Below are 18,390 nucleotides of genomic sequence, written 5' to 3' on the forward strand. Positions count from 1 at the left end.
TTCAGTACATCGCGAACTTTTCGCACATTTTCGTCGGTGAGTGTCGTTGATGGGCCTCCAGGCCGTGGTTCGTCGTGGACCTCTTCTCTGCCCTCCACGAACATCTTGTGCCACCGAAAGATCATGTTTCTGGACATGGCTGACTCCCCGTAAGCCTGGTTAATCATACCGACAGTTTCGGTAGACGATTTCCCAAGCTTTACCGCAAATTTGATGGAATAACGCTGCTCCAAAAACTTCGGCATCGCGTTCCGTGACGTGGGTCGAGCGTGGAGGTTCGCGTTAACAGAGCTCCTCACTACACCACAGCTCAGAGCCGACTGCCTTTTTCAGCGTCGCTTGCCAACATACCCCCCTCCAATCGCAGCCCGTCAGAGAGGTGCTGGGCGCGCCTGGAGCGGCGGGAAAAAATCAGTACACTTATTTTCCGGACGAACCCTGTATAATGGAAAATGGAGCTTCAGAGCGTGTTAACTGATTTGTATGGCGTAAGGAAAAAAATATCTGCAAATTAAAATTTACCGTCAAAAAAATATACTCCTAACCCTTTTAAGGACTTAAGATACGATGTATTTTAGCCCCTTCCCGCTGCCTCCTTTTCCCTGCAAGCGAATGGTGCCTCGAGATAATTTTAACTTTTGAAGGATGCGCGATGGAATAGGCAGGTGTTAACTATATTTTCAAAAATGTACAGTGCAGAATTGCAAGCTGTATTTAACGTCCCAGGGGAAGATAATAATCAATGGAAGAGGATCGTCTAAAACTACAAACAGCAACTACAATACACATTCGCCCAGGGGACTTTCGTCTATCTATGCTTCTTCGAAAGTAATGCAAGGGCACATTGCCATCCGATGCTCTACAGGGAATGTGAACTAACAAACGAGATATCCTTGTTAAAAAATATAGTAAATCATTCAGCCTAAAGCTGACAGACAATTTTCTATTACCGTTTAAATAAATTCTCACCACGTAAGATGTTAGGAGTGCCAAGTAACCAATTTTAATTCGTGATTCAATTATTCTTACAAGACAAAATGTGAGCCTGGATTTAAAATTATATTTTACAATAGCTGAATTTTGGGCATGTGATTCATAAAAGTGGCAATTTCTTTCCAGAAAAGGGTTCACCAGTAGAAGAGAATTGATGTGTCTGGAACCTTGAGTAAGGATGTTAAGAAAAGGACCGTCAAAACTTTGATATGCAGGGTGGTTTTGTATGGTTCAGTAAAATGGTTACCTAATCAAGATGATGCACGTAGATTAAAGGCTTTTAAAGTTTCGGTGTGGAGAAGGACGGAAAAGGTGACATTGATAGAAAAGAAAACAAACGAGGAAGTGCTATGCATGGTGCGGAAAGAGAAATGATTGCTTGGTGAAACCCTAAGGATGCAGGTGAAAGATGGATGCAAAGCATTTTTATTGGCAATGGGATGCTGAAGGCTCTGATGGAGGGAAGGCCGTTAGGCAATCGAGGAAGGCGTAGAAAATGTACAGATGGAAATGAATGGGAATGTTCAACAGATTGGAGGGAGGAAGGAAATACGCGGAATTGAAGAGGTGCTTGTTTGCACAGGCGGATGTCAGGTTGTGTTTTGCGGGATAGACAAGGGTTTGTCGTATTACCAAATTTTAGCATGTGTCCATTCAAAACATATCTTGATTGGTGAAATAACAATAATAATAGTATTTTTATAGGTGTTTTAGTCAATATATAATTGATTCTTTGATATACAGTGTTATACTATTTATAACGTGGATTTACCCAAAGTTCCAGGCCATGGAATCGTGTTAATTAGCGAATATGTGACATTAATCTTACAAAACTACAGTGGGAGAGGTTGAAATTTGATTTAGAATATTTAAAAGTAACTCTATAATGTCAACGACCTATATTATCTCTCAATTTGCATGCACTTTTAAATTTTAAGAATCTATTCAGAATTTGTTGGCGCAAATTTTGGTTGAAAGGGGGGGGGGTAATCAGAATCTGCAAGTTTTAATTTTAAGAATTTGTTGTTCATTTTTGTTTGTACAAAAATCTATTTCTTATAAATTTTGATAAATGTGAAGTAGTTTTCCAAATTATACGAAGGTGATTATGAGGAGGAATGCAATTCTGCAGACTGTAATAACAGACGCCGTGGCTATCGACACAAGAGGTCGATGGAGATCCCCGTGAAAACTATCGCGTTTCTAGGAGCTGAACTTTGGCTACGAAGGAAATAGAAGCACCTAAAACCTGACGTAGACTCTTTTCTAATTATGATTCCCGAACTAAAAGCAAAATACGAATTACAGAGGTAAATAAAACGATGCATTTCTAATATCTTCACTCTTATTCTTCAGAAAGTATCAGCGAAGAAAAATAAGTGTAAAACGTATCTCGGAAAAAAGAATTCGTCATCTCTGGTATAACAGAAGAAATTGAAATATATTTGAAATTTCACGAACCTTGAGTAATTCCAACTGAAATTACAGTAAATTTTTTCTAAGTAATTTTCTTCTAAAATTTTTTCCGGAATTGGATTTCTGGAAAAATATCTCTGCACTCTTAATTTGGCAATGTCATGGATTACACGCTAAGGGAAATGTATACACTTCTGAGGGTTGTTCTCATAATCATGAAATCCCAGGCCAAGATGTTGGATTCTAATTCCATGGGATTGGCAATTTGGAACATAATGGTTTAGTGATCTGATTTTTCGTTATAAAGGTATTTTGACCATTTGGGTGCCGAAATTTCGATAAGAACGCCCTATTTTTTTTTGAGAGAAATAGGTTTGTGAAATGATTGCGATTAAGTAATTAGAATTGCAGCGTAAAAAAATGTAGTTTTCGCTATTATTTATGGTAAAGACCTAAAACTGGCTACTAATTGAAAAATAAATGTTATTCTAAATTATTAATTGATAACTCCTTGGTAAAACTCAAGATACTATCGACTTGTGACGTCACATTATCAGTTACTTGCGAGGATTTTTCGTTTAGTTTTCCACACCAATGCTATTCAATACCAAGGCATTGGATTCTAATTCCATGTGATTAAAAAGTTGGAATTTAACGCCCTAGTACTCTGAATGAGAACTATGTTTCAGCATACAATATTTTAGTTTCAGTAGAATTTGGCGCTTTTGAGACGACCGTCAAATGAGTGCTCTGGGGAGGCACTTGAAGCGGATGGGACGTTAAATTGTGTTCGCTTTTGTCTCCATTGTTACTAGTTCCGTCACGCAGACCGCGTCGAGTTCCTTTCCTCCGTTGAAATAATTTCATACGTTAATCATCTCGGCTGGTGGCCAATTAATTTTCTTAGCTACTTTTACTACTATGATTCACGGTCTTCATATGCCCGCATAGCTAATTAATGTATAAGCACTTCATCACTAAATATGCTGTCACCAAGAGCAGACAATAAATTGCGAAGGAAAATTAGTATAACTCCGATTAAAAATCAAAAATTTATTGAACATAGTGCGTTCCAAAAGTAATGAAATTAAATTTCCCGCGCCGCTCCTATTGGTCGGAGCGGGATCAAATTACTTAGAGTAGGTGAGGGAGGGGAAGCTAAGTTTTACCGTGAAACCGATCTCAGTGCTCTCCAAGCTGTAGAAGCGGAAGGACGTCACCAACAAAACCGACACCAATGCGGGTTGGACTCTGACCGTCGATTGAGAATCAAGATGGTTGCCAATGAACTGAACTTGTCGTATGCAGTTGTGTTTCGCATTGTTAATTGTCAAAAGGGTCATCAGGACGAGAAAAGACATCTTCGCTACCTGGTACCTCCATCAAGACAACGCGCCTTGACACAATGCGCTACGAGTCTACTAGTTCCTGGCCAAACACAAAGTGCCAACTCCACCCCACACCTCCTATAGTCCTGACGTCGCCCCAGCAGACTTCTTTTTGCTCCATTGGATGAAGGCAATCCAGGAAAGAACCAGTTTTTCGTCCACAGAAGAGTTCCAATCAGCCGTAATGAAGACCTCGCGAGAGGTCCCCGAAGACGCCTTCAAAGGCGCGTACCGGTCATGGCAGAGTCGCTGGAAAAATGTGTAGAGGCCCAAGGACAGTACTTTGAAGAAATTTAAGTGTCTGTAAAAATCTGTTCAATAAATTACTTAAAAAAGTATTTCATTCCTTTCGGAACGTACCCTGTATTAATGGATGTCAACATTAATAACCGGTCAGTAAGCATAGTGTTAACGGTATAGTGCGTTACAAAATGCGTCAGACTGCTTCCGAAGGCTGGTCAATAGTAGTACAGGGCCTCGGGTAGAGTTTTATATTTAAAATAAAACTTTCAAATGCGCATGCCGAATAATGTCGTCAAGTTAAAATTGTTGCATCAATTATCACCACTAGTAGACTTGATATACGTAAATTACTCGGACTTGAAAACTTACTTTAAGCTTTGAGAAACGGGCTTGGAAGAATATCTTTTTCCTGAAAAATGATGCAGATCGGATAATGTAGGTTTTGAACCAATGAAAGGACAAAATGTGTGAGTTACATATTCAAAACTACTTTAATTCTTCAATTATGAAGTAAGGGAGACCTTAAAAGGAATGTTAAATGGAATGGTCATGTTAAAAGCCAATTATTGGAAAAGTACGAGGAAAATTAGTCTGAGGAACATGCCTGGAAATATTTTTTTCATTTGTGCCCGAGAATATATATATATATATTTTTTTTTTCAAACCACCTTCCGCCTTTGATGATTTTCCTATTTAGGATCCCTTAGAGGAATGGAGGGATTATTATTTTCGCACTCGTGGGGGGGGGGGGGGAGGGGGAGTTGCAAGCAAAGGGAATCGATGTGGCACAAGGACACCCAATATCGAGCACCACGCTGGATTCCCCCCGGGGGCTGCTCCCAGATTGCACTGGCGTGCCTCGAATGCAAGTGAGGGGCTTTTGTGGAAGGGGGGAAGGGGATATGCGAGGCGAGGAAGCGTGGGGGCATCTAATGCGCATACGGCGGCAGGTTTTAAAATGGGTCTTCATTTTCCCCACGTCAGTGGCGGGAAAGCATTAGGGACGACGTAACCGGAGCTCGCCAGGTTGGCAGAGCGAAACTTCGTTTGCTGCGATATGTTGCTCACCGTGGACATGGACATCAAACAAAGAAAATAATGGTAATTAGTTGTTCCCCATCCCATTACCCTATCCAAATGTTGGTTTGATCGGCGATAGGGCTGTAGAGCATCATCTCTCCTAGCTGTGAAAGCTAGGACGTGTGAAATTCGCACGTTAATTGGACAGAGGGGCGTGTTCCTTTCCGGGTAAAGCTAACGATTTCCCAGGGTGATCCGACACTTTAAGAATCGCATATCCTTCGCCGATTTAAAAACATGTTCTCTGAACAGCATGTGAAACGCTATCTCCAAAGATTACCTCAATTTGAAGCACAGAATATATATATATATATATATATATATATATATATATATATATATATATATATATATATATATATATATATATATATATATATATATATATATATATATATATAGTTGCTGAAAACAAGTCACTCATTCTTCAACCTCATTTTGCGAAATCCTCATTGCTACCACTCTCCTCCTGTTGATTTTCCTACCTCTTAAAGAAAGGTAAAAATGCATCAAGAAAGGATATGGCCGTTTTATTTTAAAACTGAAAAAATTTATGCCATCTTTGCGATAGGATTTCATCAGTGGATATCTGTATTTGGAGGCAATGCGTAAAGAAATGCTTAACGAAATATCGTGGCGCAAATAATGAGGAGAGCATTTTCAAAGCTATCTCAGGGACTCAAAGTCAAAAGTCGATTTACATGTTCTCCTCCTCTGAGTTTATTCAATTTATTCTTTCAATTAAATTTAGGCTTCGGACTGACTACTAACGTATATTATACCCTCATTATCACAAAAACCTCCTCTTATTTACCCTCCGTCATTTTCTTCCTTGGCTGTCCGCAACTTAAGAGGCCTGTATAAAAAGTATCGGCAATAATATTCTCAAGAGACATGCGTGTAGTGCTGAATTCAGACCGTCTATTAAGTGTCCGCATGATTGTATCGTCATTGACAAGATGACAGTGCACACCAATATCATTGAGAATTTTGCGATGCGGAAGATATGTGCTCAACAGTCTACCAAGGGCAGATTCGAGTGTCTGCTTACGAAGACCTTCAGAACGCCATTGCGACAATTCGCCAACCCCCCCTTACAGTCCCGACTTGGCACCAGCAGACTATTTTCTATTTCCAAAAGTGAAATCCTTCCTCGACGGACATCGCCAAAGGACCCTTAGTGCCGTCAAATGAGCTTGCACGTGTGCCCTTTAGGACCTCCCGCCTACAAGGGAGCCTTTGAGTCGTGGAAAAACCGCGTGTCGACGCTCGAGGGATGTACTCGTACTTTGAAGAATTTTGAGGCATTGTAGCCATGTGTGAAATAAATATATTTTTCTAAAACATTTCCCGATACTTGTTAGACGAATCATATTGTCTGTCTTAATGCGGCCTGAGGTCAATCCTCTTCCTTTCTCTTCCCCGCTTACCCAACAAAATCAATTCTCTGAATACGGTGTTAAATGCTATACTAAATTTACAAATTTGCTTGCTATGTAATGTGGGCAAGTGAAAAGTGCTGTAAAATATATTTTCATTAACTGAGTCTGTGTGTGGAAATAACGAGGAATTATAAACTAACTTGTAGTAATAGGTCCCTAGAAGACGATCTGCTTCCCAAAATGTGAAAGTTGTGTTGCCCGGGATACGCAGAGGCATCATTGGGATTTGAACCTGGGTGCTACGGATAGTAGCCGACCGTCCTACCTGCTGTGTCCTGCCACCCCTGATCACTGGCATTGCAGTCGTATTAGGCGGAGCTCGCAGGGGGGTAGGTGGGGTTGGCTTGGTGTGGGCAGTTCCGATACGCGACCCCCTGGATGCTGCCGAAGACGAGAGTGCGGGGAGGGGGGGCGGGAAAGGGAGGATGGATTTCACTGGAAAGCTGGGGAGGAAGAGGAAGGAAACGCACGGTCTTAAGGGCCAAAAGGATCATGTGTCCGAGGGAGGAGGAAGTGAGCACTTTTCTTTACGACAAAAATATTCTAGAGGGAATATCGTAGAATAGGATTACGCAGAGTCCCGCGAGGAAGGTCGAGAGACAAATGAGATTATGAAACTAAATGGGAGCTATTAGAGGAAAGGGTGACGAGGATGTAAAAAAAATAGCTATGGCCGTAGAATATAGGAATACTAGAACAAGAGAAACCCAATTAACCGAGCTATAGTAAAACGGTATTAGAAAAAAGTAGTTAAACCTTATATGAATTAATCCCCAATGCCATGATGAAACTCTCCCGACAGACCTTGAGGTGGTGGAAGGGCTTATGCTTTCTGATGACCCCTAGAGTAGTGCTGGTGGGAGCGATGATATGGTCACTCATGCCAGCTAGATCGACGGGTATGAGCCAGGTGAAAGGTAGTCCACGCAGCGTCTGTTCCTCAGTGAGGCGGTCTGACCCCAGTAGAGCGACTTTTTAGTTATGGTGTCACGTTAAACACTATGGAAGAAGGCAATGGGAAACAACTTCACATATTTATCCCACGCTACTATAATGGACTTAGATTTAAGCATAAGTCGTTGCGGGGATCGAGATGGTGCGGTGGCTATCATACTGACTTCCCGCTCAGAGGGCCCGGGTTAGAATCCCGGTGGCGTCGAATATTTTTCAGAGGGATCTCGATCCATACTTGAGGTGCTTTGTGGAGTGCATATTGAGCGAGTGTGCCGTCCGTCGGATGAGATGTTAAGCTGCGGACCCCTTAGCACCTTTCGTTAAGAGTAGGCTAATTCCGACGCCGGGTTTTTCTCCACCCTTGATCTTTAACTGTCCATCCCTAGTAAGCGTTAACGTAAACGTTTTCAGTGAATTTGTGAAAACGGAGAAAATTGGTCATCGTTATGTGATACAATACTTTTATTTGAAAGGCCTCAGCCCAACCAATATAAAAGCTGAACTGGATTCTACTCTGGGTGAGTCTGCTCCTTCGTTTACAGCAGTAAAATATTGGGTAGCAGAGTTTAAACGAGGCAGTACTAGCTGTCAAGACGAGCATCGCATTGGTCGACCAAATGAGGTGACGACTTCAGAAACAGTGAAAAAAATCCACAAAATGATACTGAATGATCGTCGACTAAAAGTGCGTGAGCTAGCAGACATAGTAGGCATTTCAAAAAGTGCGCTTCATCGTATATTAACTGAAAATTTGGACATCAGAAAGCTGTGTGCAAGATGGGTTACACTAGAGCAAAACCAGTGTCGTGAAGATGTTTCAATTGAGTGTTTCAGCAACAAAGTTTCACAGCAGCAAAGCACATTCTTTGTGCCGTTTCACAACCATAGATGAAACATAGGTCCATTACTTCATACCCGAGACAAAGGAACAATCAAAACAAGGGATTCAAAAGGGAGAACCAGCTCCTAAGAAAGTTTCATCAACAGGCAAGGCTATGGCGTCGGTTTTTTGGGATGGGTGTGGGGTTGACTATCTCGAAAAAAGAAAAACTATCAGCGGCGAGTATTATGCGAACTTGTTGTAACGTTTAAGCGAAGAAATCAAGCGATAGCGGCCTCATTTGGCTAAGAAGAAAGTGTTGTTTCATCAAGACGATACACTATCTCACAAATCCGTTATTGCAATGGCCCAAATTCATGAATTACAGTTTGAATGGCTACCTCATTCACCCTATTCGCCAGATGGAGCCCCCTCGGATTATTCTCTATTCGCAAACTTGAAACAATGGCTTGGTGGTCAATGATTTTCCAACCATGAAGAAGTGATGTCGGCAGTTAATGGCTATTTTGAAGAGCAAGGCAGTTCTTATTATAAAAAGGGTATCGAAATTTTTGAATACCTCTGGGAAAAATGTATAGAGCTGACAGGAGTTTATGTTGAAAAATAAATACATTTTTTCCTAAATATATGTTCTTTCTTTGTTGGATCGGGCACTTCTGGGATTACCCTTGTATAATGAGTATTATAAAATTAATTTCATATCAATTGGAAAAATGGAATACATTTAGGAGAGAAAAGGGGTTCATTTGAGAAGGAAGGTATTAAAATCATTTTGAGCAAATTTATGGAGTAAGTTTCGAGTTCTTATTCGTAGCTGCATGAAAATTTCCAAGGTGAACAGGAGTACTAAAATTTTATGCCGGGTTTGGGGTGGGGGGAACATTCGGTACTCTGAAACCAGTACACTCTTTCGTGAGAAGGTTAAAATGCAGTATATACCCGTTAGTTGAGTCGTAAGTTCAAGTTAGCTACGTAAAAAATAGAAGCACTTTATTGGAGCATTGCAAACAGGTGCATAATTTTTCATTTTCCCGTTCCATTAGGAGTTATGTGTTAAAGAAGTATTGGGGTGTAGTCACGATATTAGCACTGATTGCCTAATTATTGAGTTACCCTCAGCTAAGTACCGAATGTTGGTTGCCATTATCATTAATGTCATGAACTACGTATTTTGTTAATTATTCATCCACATCTCAAGCTTATAATTCTGAAATGACAATCACTGCAGGGTAAGAAAATAGTGTAGGTTTAAACAAAAAGTATATATTACTAAGCCAGCAATAACATATACCTTTTAACGTTTTTTATACTTATATAAAAATGCTTGTAAATCGCACTATGAAACCTCATGGCTATGAATTTGAGATTTTAAAAAAATATTGAAGTCCTTTACGACTAAAATGATCACATATTTCTATATGATCTATTTTTAAGCCATTATAAAAACAATTTTCGATTATAAAATTAAATTTCGGACAAATTTTCATAAAACATTGCGTGGGCAATATTGAATTTAGTTAATGTGCCTGCGACGAATTTTCTCATCGTGAAAAGTGCTCGTTTTCTTTTGTTTTTTGAGCAATCTTCATACAAATCACTTTTTATCTTTCTTTAACTGCATATTATATAGGCTTTTAGTGGGTCGCGGTAGTCCAGGGGATAGAGCGTTGGCCTAGTGACCGGAGGGGTTCAGAGTTCGATTCCCGGGCAAGTCTCTGGTACCTGCAGCTCCACCCAGGCTATGTGATTTTTCGAGTACCAGATCTTCCTGGGAAACCATAACCGGCACAGGGGAACTACTACCCCCCCCCCCTTCCCGGATGTGTGAATTTCACGCGCCGTATAGGGCTTAGTACTGGTTCATCACCTACCAAACCGACCTTCGGGTTGATTTCTGCGTTTATGGTTTTTTTATATAGGCTTTCAACTGGTGCACACTATTAGTCATTGCTTTATTAATATAATTTGAACACGAGTAAACCTTCATTAAGATAACCCCTGCCGGGAAATGGGGAAATAGTCTTTTATTATATATCTATCTATTTATGATTGAATTTCAAATAGTTGGTTTGTCCTTGATTAAAAATATGGTTATATTTAAATGAGAAAATATTTCACTGCAAGTATCAGCAAAAATAAAATACAAACTCTTCAGAGTTATGGATGATATCCCCTGGTTTAAGAGGAGGATATTAGAGTCATCCATTTTTAAACTGAAAAATAAATATTCATATTTTTACAGCAAGATAAGCTCAAATGAGTGCAAATATGCGATTGCAAACCATACGAATCAAATACAACAGTAATAAACAATTTAACCGCTGTAGATAGATATTTTCCAGAAATATCGTTGATGGTACTTATTAGTTTGCTAAAAAAATATCTAGAGAAAAATGAACGATTGTCGATACGATTACATATTCACTTCGAACCACATCACGTGCCTTTTCAAACTATATAAAAATCACTCCTGACAAGCTCGGTATGGAATTGAACAAACACTCTCTAAAAGCGGATTTTACAACGCCGTTTTCATTACTAACATCAGCATACCGATTTAGGGTAGGTTTTCCATGGAACATCCACTGCGCATTGCTGCACTCCTCTTCCCTGTTTAAGTATATAGATTTCAAAATATTATCGCCCATCACTGAGTGAGCACCAAGCATTATTTCATGCATCAAGTGATTAATATTTATTTAAAGACATATAAGGGTATTAGAATCATCCATTTTTAAACTGAAAAATAAATATTCATATTTTAGTATGAGTGCAAATATATGATTAAAAATCATGCGAATATAGATGGGCTTAGTTATCCGGGTGGTAGAGTGCAGTGTACTACTTAGAGGAGGACCCTGGTTCGGTTCCAGATGACGCCTCTGGGCACCTTCACTCAAAATATTTTCGGATACTATGTCGAACCGTTGGCGTCGAAGGGATAGGAAACAAGGTAAGGGGTTACCTTGTTTGTGTGACTTTTAATGCATTAAAGGAGCTTATAACATTACACCCATTACCCATTAAAAGAATTTAACCAGAGCAATTTAAAATAGGTAACGATATCCAAAACTTTTCTTATCATTAAGTTTAGGATTTTAAAAAGCAATTTGAAGGGTCCTTAATAACTTCTTGGTAAAACTAGAAATATATATCCAGGAAGAAATTCATTAACTAGTGACGGAAATGTGTCAATAAATAAGAAACAGCAAAAAAGCTACCCTAAAAATACATCTTCGGATTCAGATACGATTTTCTAGTTTTTTATGAACTTGGCATGAGTTCTTCGAGTTGCTTCTTATCAGACCGAGCGCCCTTATGTTTTTTTATTCCATTTCATTCTTTAGACTTGCGCCGGGCTCATTAACATGGAAATATTCCCATTTATGCATCTTTCTCATTCCATTTTCAGTTACTGAGTCATTTTTGTTTTTTTTTTGCACTTACTCTCTGGTGGAATTTTTTTTAAATCAAGAAAGAGAACTAGGAGGCGTTCATTCACCGCTTATTCAAGTCTAGTTCAGATTAGTAATCTAGCAAAAGAGCGAAAAAACAATGGAATCGCATTCCTGAATCAATATTTGAGGCAACTGAATACTATGCTAACCAACTGGACTGGAAAACGGCTGAATTATCATGGGGGAAAAATTGAAAAAAAAAACTGCATGAGAGATAGTTATGGCATATCAAAACGAAGTAGCGAAGGATTGACTTTTACGGGAACACATTTTGGGTTAGATGTGCTCGTGAAAGGTTCAATTTCGAAGATAATTATTTTTTAAGATTAACTTCAATATTTATTCTAGTCATATATTATGGATTTTACTTTATATTGATGGGACTGGCGCTGAAATATTCCCGGGCCGGAATGATTGACATAATAAAGAATATTTTTATGGCTTGTGAAATTATTTTCCCAGCCACTTCCATGATTTATAGCCAGAGGAGAGATCAAGGTTTTCTTGGACTGAAGGGTAGTGGTTAAATCCAGCCACCACTTCTTCTGGCATTATATCCTATCATTTATATTTCATTCTCCTAAATCCCAATCCTAGGGGAATTGCCTTGAGAGCAAAGAGTCAATCCTTAACCTCTCTTGGAAGTTCTTTTTGTCAGACAGTGAGTATTTGCAATATCAATCATTTCACGTCACGATATTGACTTTCATGAGCAGCTTGTTAGCGTCCATTCATGGAACAGACAAAATGTAAACATTACTCAAACCTGCAATTTTCCAGAACTGTTCTGAGGTCAGAGGTTTTAAAATAAAGTCCCCTTCTCCGGATTGTAAACTGCTTCCTTAGTGAGGTTCATAAAAAGCCGAATATACCGCTCTAGTTGATTCTCAAATATATTAATCATATTATTTCACCATAACCCGATCAATTACGCCATAGGACAGCATGTTCTTTTGAGTGGATAATATAAACTATTATGAAACTCTAAGGTACAATTGTAATTGTACGTATCTCTCAACATGTTTTAATCATTAAAATTTAGCATAACTTTCGTCCATAATATTTTTCAACAATTTCACGTAATATTTCTCGTGATTCGTCTTAACCATTCCTCTGAAAATCAATTTCTTCTATGGTTTCAGAAACTGATATGCTGCAATACACCGTGAGGATTTATATGCCACGATAATATCTTTTTCTAAGTCAATGGCCTCATTGTATTTACCCTCTGATTTAATTACCAATTCTATCCAGCATGACAATTTATTCTTTAATTTTCTCGGTTCGAAATTGGAGATTGGTAAAAAAACTAGCGGGATATTTAAATTAGCGTTATTTGGCGCCACTTGATAGAATTTCTTGATATTAAATAAACACAACACTCGGTTTTCCACATTAATTTTAACTTTGCACGATCAGGGTTTTGATACGGCACAGCATCATCAGGCTAACCTGATTGTGTTGCGAAGACCGTGGAAGACTAAATTCTGAATTATTTGTGTCGTTAAAACAGGACAACATGTTTGTGAAGGCATTTAAGAAGATTCACGGCAAGTGTGAATAATGAAGTCATTAGCAATAACCGGAAAGTTTGAAAATTCCAAATTTTAGCCCAAACTTAACTTTCGTGTGATTTTAATTTACTTCCTTAAAGATCAAGCTCAGGAAACAAAACGCTGCGGCCCAAAAGGTTTTACTAATATTTTCTTACATCTTTAAGCAAAGCCCCGCGATCAATGATTTAGTCTTTCCCCTGCCTACGATCTAAAGCGTTGACGCCGTGAAACGACTTACAAAAATCTCATGCGATCAAGAGCTGCACCGGCGTGATCAGTGATACGTAATAGTCCCTGGCAGAGTCTTCCGATGCCAGATATTCGTAGATATAAGTGCATGGATCTGCTCAAATTACAATGAGAAAACGGAGAAGCAAACATCTCTGTCACACTTCAATCACACTATGCTAGACAAAGCAATTAGGTGATATTACACGAAGTCATCAATTGCATGATTAAGGGGTTAGACACACCTGAATTCAAATAAGATTCAAAATTCGAATTTTGACTTCTCAGTGTTTAGTACTAATTTTGAATATCAAATTGAGACTCCGACCCAGTCGCGCAAATCTTGCTTGCTTTAGTCAATTGATTTAGATTAAGAGACGTAATTTGACGATCGCACCTTTATTCTTCTAGCTATAAAATAGATTGGGGATTCTATAGAAATAGGTCATTGATTGATGCCGGGATAATATATCTCCAGCGCAGTTTAAGCTCACTTCAGGTTATTTCTTCAAGATATTACTTTCCGATTAATGCCGCTGTCTCACTCGCTAAAATTAGCTACCCCCTCTCTAAAGCAGGAATTAATGTGTTCGTCAGTGCTCCCACTTGGCTTCAGGGAAAACTTTATGACAACATTCTCACGCACCTCGGGAAAAACCTAGCATCGTTTGTTCAGGTCGGATCTGGGTGCCTGATGTCAGGAGGACCTGATAATTACTTCGTAAAAACCTTTTCTTTTTCTATGATATCCATCCGGGGAAACTCCAATTCAATAATATTAAGAAGGAAATTTAGCACAAAGACATCAAAGAAATAATGCACAGGCATAAACAGCTTAGCCGATTGATGAATTGTGTGTGTAGTGTTATGTCGAACCGATGTGGGGCAACTGCGCGATGGCCAACTGCGATGCTGGTTTACGAAATGTGTGATGCTTTTTTCAAAAGGTTATTCTAAGCCAGCGTCTAACTATTCAAGTAAGGACGTTACGGCTAACGTATGATTTAATGTAAGTTATGAATACATTCGTTGATACTGTCCTAAAGTTTTTCCTTTAAGTTCTCCTCTCATGAGGACACAAACTAATTTTACCCGAATTGGAAGTGGTCAGGTAATCAGTACCAATCATTCTCCTTTTATTTTGACCCTTCCCCTCTCTCCTCCTTCCTCCAATCTGAGGAAATCATCGGACAAAGGACTTGAGTGTTTGGCTGTGAGGAAAAGTGGAGATTGAGGGAAGATGGGAAAATGTATTCCCAGCCACACGCCAAGACCCATGGGATGGAAAGAGAGGATGGAAATGAAAGAATGACTAACGGATATGCAAAAGAGCATCGCATCATGGAGGTCACGGAGAGCGACGAACTGCGTATTCCAGAGAGTCGACACGGGCCCAGTTCCCCCATATATCCCTCGCTCCTTCTTGGAGTGCCCAGTGCGATGCGACCAATCACCCCTTCCCCCTTCCCAATCCTTCCCCGCCTCCCCTCATCAGCACGGGGATTGAGAGGGGGGGAGAAGGCGAGGTTTTGGAAGTGGTTTTACCCCCGAGTTCTCGAAAACGGTTTCACGCTCCCGTAGACAACAGAGATCGCTGAATTCAAAGCGGCAGGGAGACCACTCCCACCTCTCTTAAGGCGACGTTTGCGAGTCCCTCTCTGACATAAGTAGTGAGAAGAGAAGACGTTTCCCGATGGTCTTTTCTCCATTTCCCTCTCTCTCTCTCTAAGAAGCTCACCGGATGAAATGGCATCTCTAATGCCCCAGATTTACCTTTATCCAAATTGGTAGGCATATAAGAATTCCTTGCTTTCTGAGTCCCGTTCTTCTGCATGCATTGCTTTCGAGATCTTCCACAGATACGTTTTAAAGCCGACGGCATGATCATTTTCGTGCATACGAGGTTAAGTACCCATTCTAATATTTTCTAATGAGAGGTTTTTATAATGATAGAACAAAATGGGTAATCATTTTATGGGTAACCATAGAACAAAATGGGTAAGCATTTTGTTCTAATGGAAGTTTAATACTGTATTTCCCATTGGGTAAATGCAGCAAAAGATTTTTTACAGCTTTCTCGTATTTTTTTAGATTTCTTAAGTGATGTTATCATTTTCTGGGGTTTTTTCACATCCAGATCCGCATTCCCGCCATCGAACTCTAACCTCAACGAAATCTATAATTTATTGCATTCGTAGTAATAGCAGTAGTTTTTAGGGGAGGTGATCAAAGCTAAGGTCATTTCCGTATTTTGCTGGGATAGATGGGAAAAGGAGGATGGAGAGAGGAACCCGGCGTCGGCATTATCCTACTCTTAACGCGAGGTGCCATGGGGTCAGCAGTTTAACGTCCCATCCAACGGACGGCGTACTCTCTCAAAGTGCTCTCCAAAAAGCACTTCAAGTAGGGATCGGGATACCCCTGAAAAATATCTACCGTTGACAGGATTCGAACTCGGGCCATTTCGGTTGGGAGCTAGTACGTTAGCCATCATCTCGATCTGCTTATTGCATTCGTAAATGGCATATTATGTTAGCGGCATTCTTGTTACAAATCTTCTTCCGTTGAAATATTCCATGTACTCATCATCAGTATTTCAATCCTAGGATTGGTTTACTGCAGCCATTCATTCTGCTCTAGTTAATGTCAATGCCCTCAATCCTTGATACCGTCTCTGTTTTACGTCCGTGTACTATTTTTCACGCATTGACCTTACGTTAATCGTTTTCTCCGTATCGCGATCCTAAGTAGAAAGTGTGATATCAATTCATTTCACTTAACACTTATTTGCCATTTTTCGACTTTCAGAGGAAAGTTCAACATGAAAAAGTTGTGGGCACAATATGGTGCGGTGGCTCTGGTACTGGATTCCCACCCAGAGGGTCCGGATTCGAATCCCGGTAACGTCAAATATATTTCAGTGGCATCCCGATCCCTACTCGAGGTGCTTTGTGGAGGGCACTTAGAGTGAGCACGCCGTCCGTCGAATGGGACGTTAAGCTGCGGACCCCTTGGCGCCTTTCGACAAGAGAAGGCTAATGCCGCGGCGACCCTTCATCCTTTCCTGTCCCTCCCTAATGGCGCTAATGACCTCAGCTTTCGGTCTCCTCCCCCAAATACTACTACTAAGATGGATTCGTCGCGTTTACTAACCGTGACATCTTTACACACAGATGTTCATACACCTTTCAGTATTCTTTGTGTGCGTTCTATCCCTAGCGTCAAGAGCAACAAAGTATTAATGGCATTAAGTTATTTCTAATCTGAGTTAATTTGCTGTCAAACATAATGCCTCTCAGGTTTCCCAATTGAGCTAGAAAGAGATTTTATGCAGGGCTGTGTGAGCAATCATACAGTTTAATGCTTTTAGTGATTTTATTACAAAACGGGAATGAAAATCTTAAATAATGGGCATTTTTATCAAATCTTGTTCTCTTTATTATGTAGTATGTCGAAACTAAAGTAGACTCTTTTATAATATACACTGAAATACATGTATATATAATATATGCTAGCGTTGTGATCCAAGGTTTATTTGAATTACCTGAAGTTTATTTGGTATCATTTCATTTGCTTTCTTGCTCTCGTTAATGACCGGGCGCTATTCAAACTCATATTCCGTCGAAATAAGATACAATCAATAAAAATGACTGAAGTAAATAGTGGTCAAGTCATACATTTATGCGATAATAATTTTAAAAACTTGTTTATATACATTTTATCTCTAGTTATTATTATTGTACATGAATTTTGCCAGTTATTTGTTTAAGACTGAATAATTTTGCCAGGAGATGTGGTCAAAAACATAAGTGAAAATGTACGAGGGTGGTCTGAAAAGTTTACGACCTAATAAAGATACAAAACATTTTTTTCCTGAAATTTTCTGAGGCCGGAAACTTTTCTGACCACCCTCGTAATTATGCTGAGCTCATTTTACTCAAATAATCCTAAAGGTTTTTTCTTTTTTTATGGTTTAAATTATCAAAAGCATGAAATATTATAAGATTGAACCATTTAAAAAAATACTTTTGAATACGGTGCTGAAGGAGAACTCTGAAGAATAATAAAGAGAGTCAGACGCAGCCTAGTTCGTAACGAGGGAATATGAATGGGATTTGGGATTTTCGTAACCTAACCATTGAACTCCGTAAATATCCGTATATATCTGCAGATTTTAATGAGTTGCTTCCTCATGTCAATGCCAGTATTCTCTGCCGTTAGTGATTGTTTGTCTCTGATAGAGAACCATCTTTGTCTGGTATATTCTGCTTTCCCGTTCTGCCTATTTCCTTTTCCATCGTTCCATGATCCGGCTAGCCATATTCGTAATGAAGCTCCACTTGCTCAAGAGTTGCTCGATATTTATTGAACGAATGGCTCCACATCGGACGCCATGTGGAGTTGGCTTCTATTGTGAACCGCGACCTATTTGGCAAAGACTAATGTGAATGCACTAGCCTTTGGAACACGAGACATGGCTACAGTACTTTTTTAATGTGAGATGTCACTTGGTCAACTCCAGACGCCTAATTTAGTTTGCGATTTTAATCCGTTTTTTGTAGCTTGCACATCTCAATTCGAATTGTTTTATATCCCTGTTCTACATTCGTGTAACGAGAAGCGATGTCAAGAGTATGTTCTTCCATCTGTCCTATTTCATTCCAGGATATTTTTATCCGAAAATTAAACTTCGCAACGAAGGAATATTCATAGGATTTTTGTATCCTAAACACACTCGGGAGTGTCAGCTCTAATCATTCGCATGTATGGGTTTTAAATCCAACGTAGGGA

This window comes from Hetaerina americana, unplaced genomic scaffold (assembly GCF_022747635.1).
Source record: "Hetaerina americana unplaced genomic scaffold, ioHetAmer1.1.p SCAF_4, whole genome shotgun sequence".
Classification (NCBI taxonomy): Eukaryota; Metazoa; Arthropoda; class Insecta; order Odonata; family Calopterygidae; genus Hetaerina; species Hetaerina americana.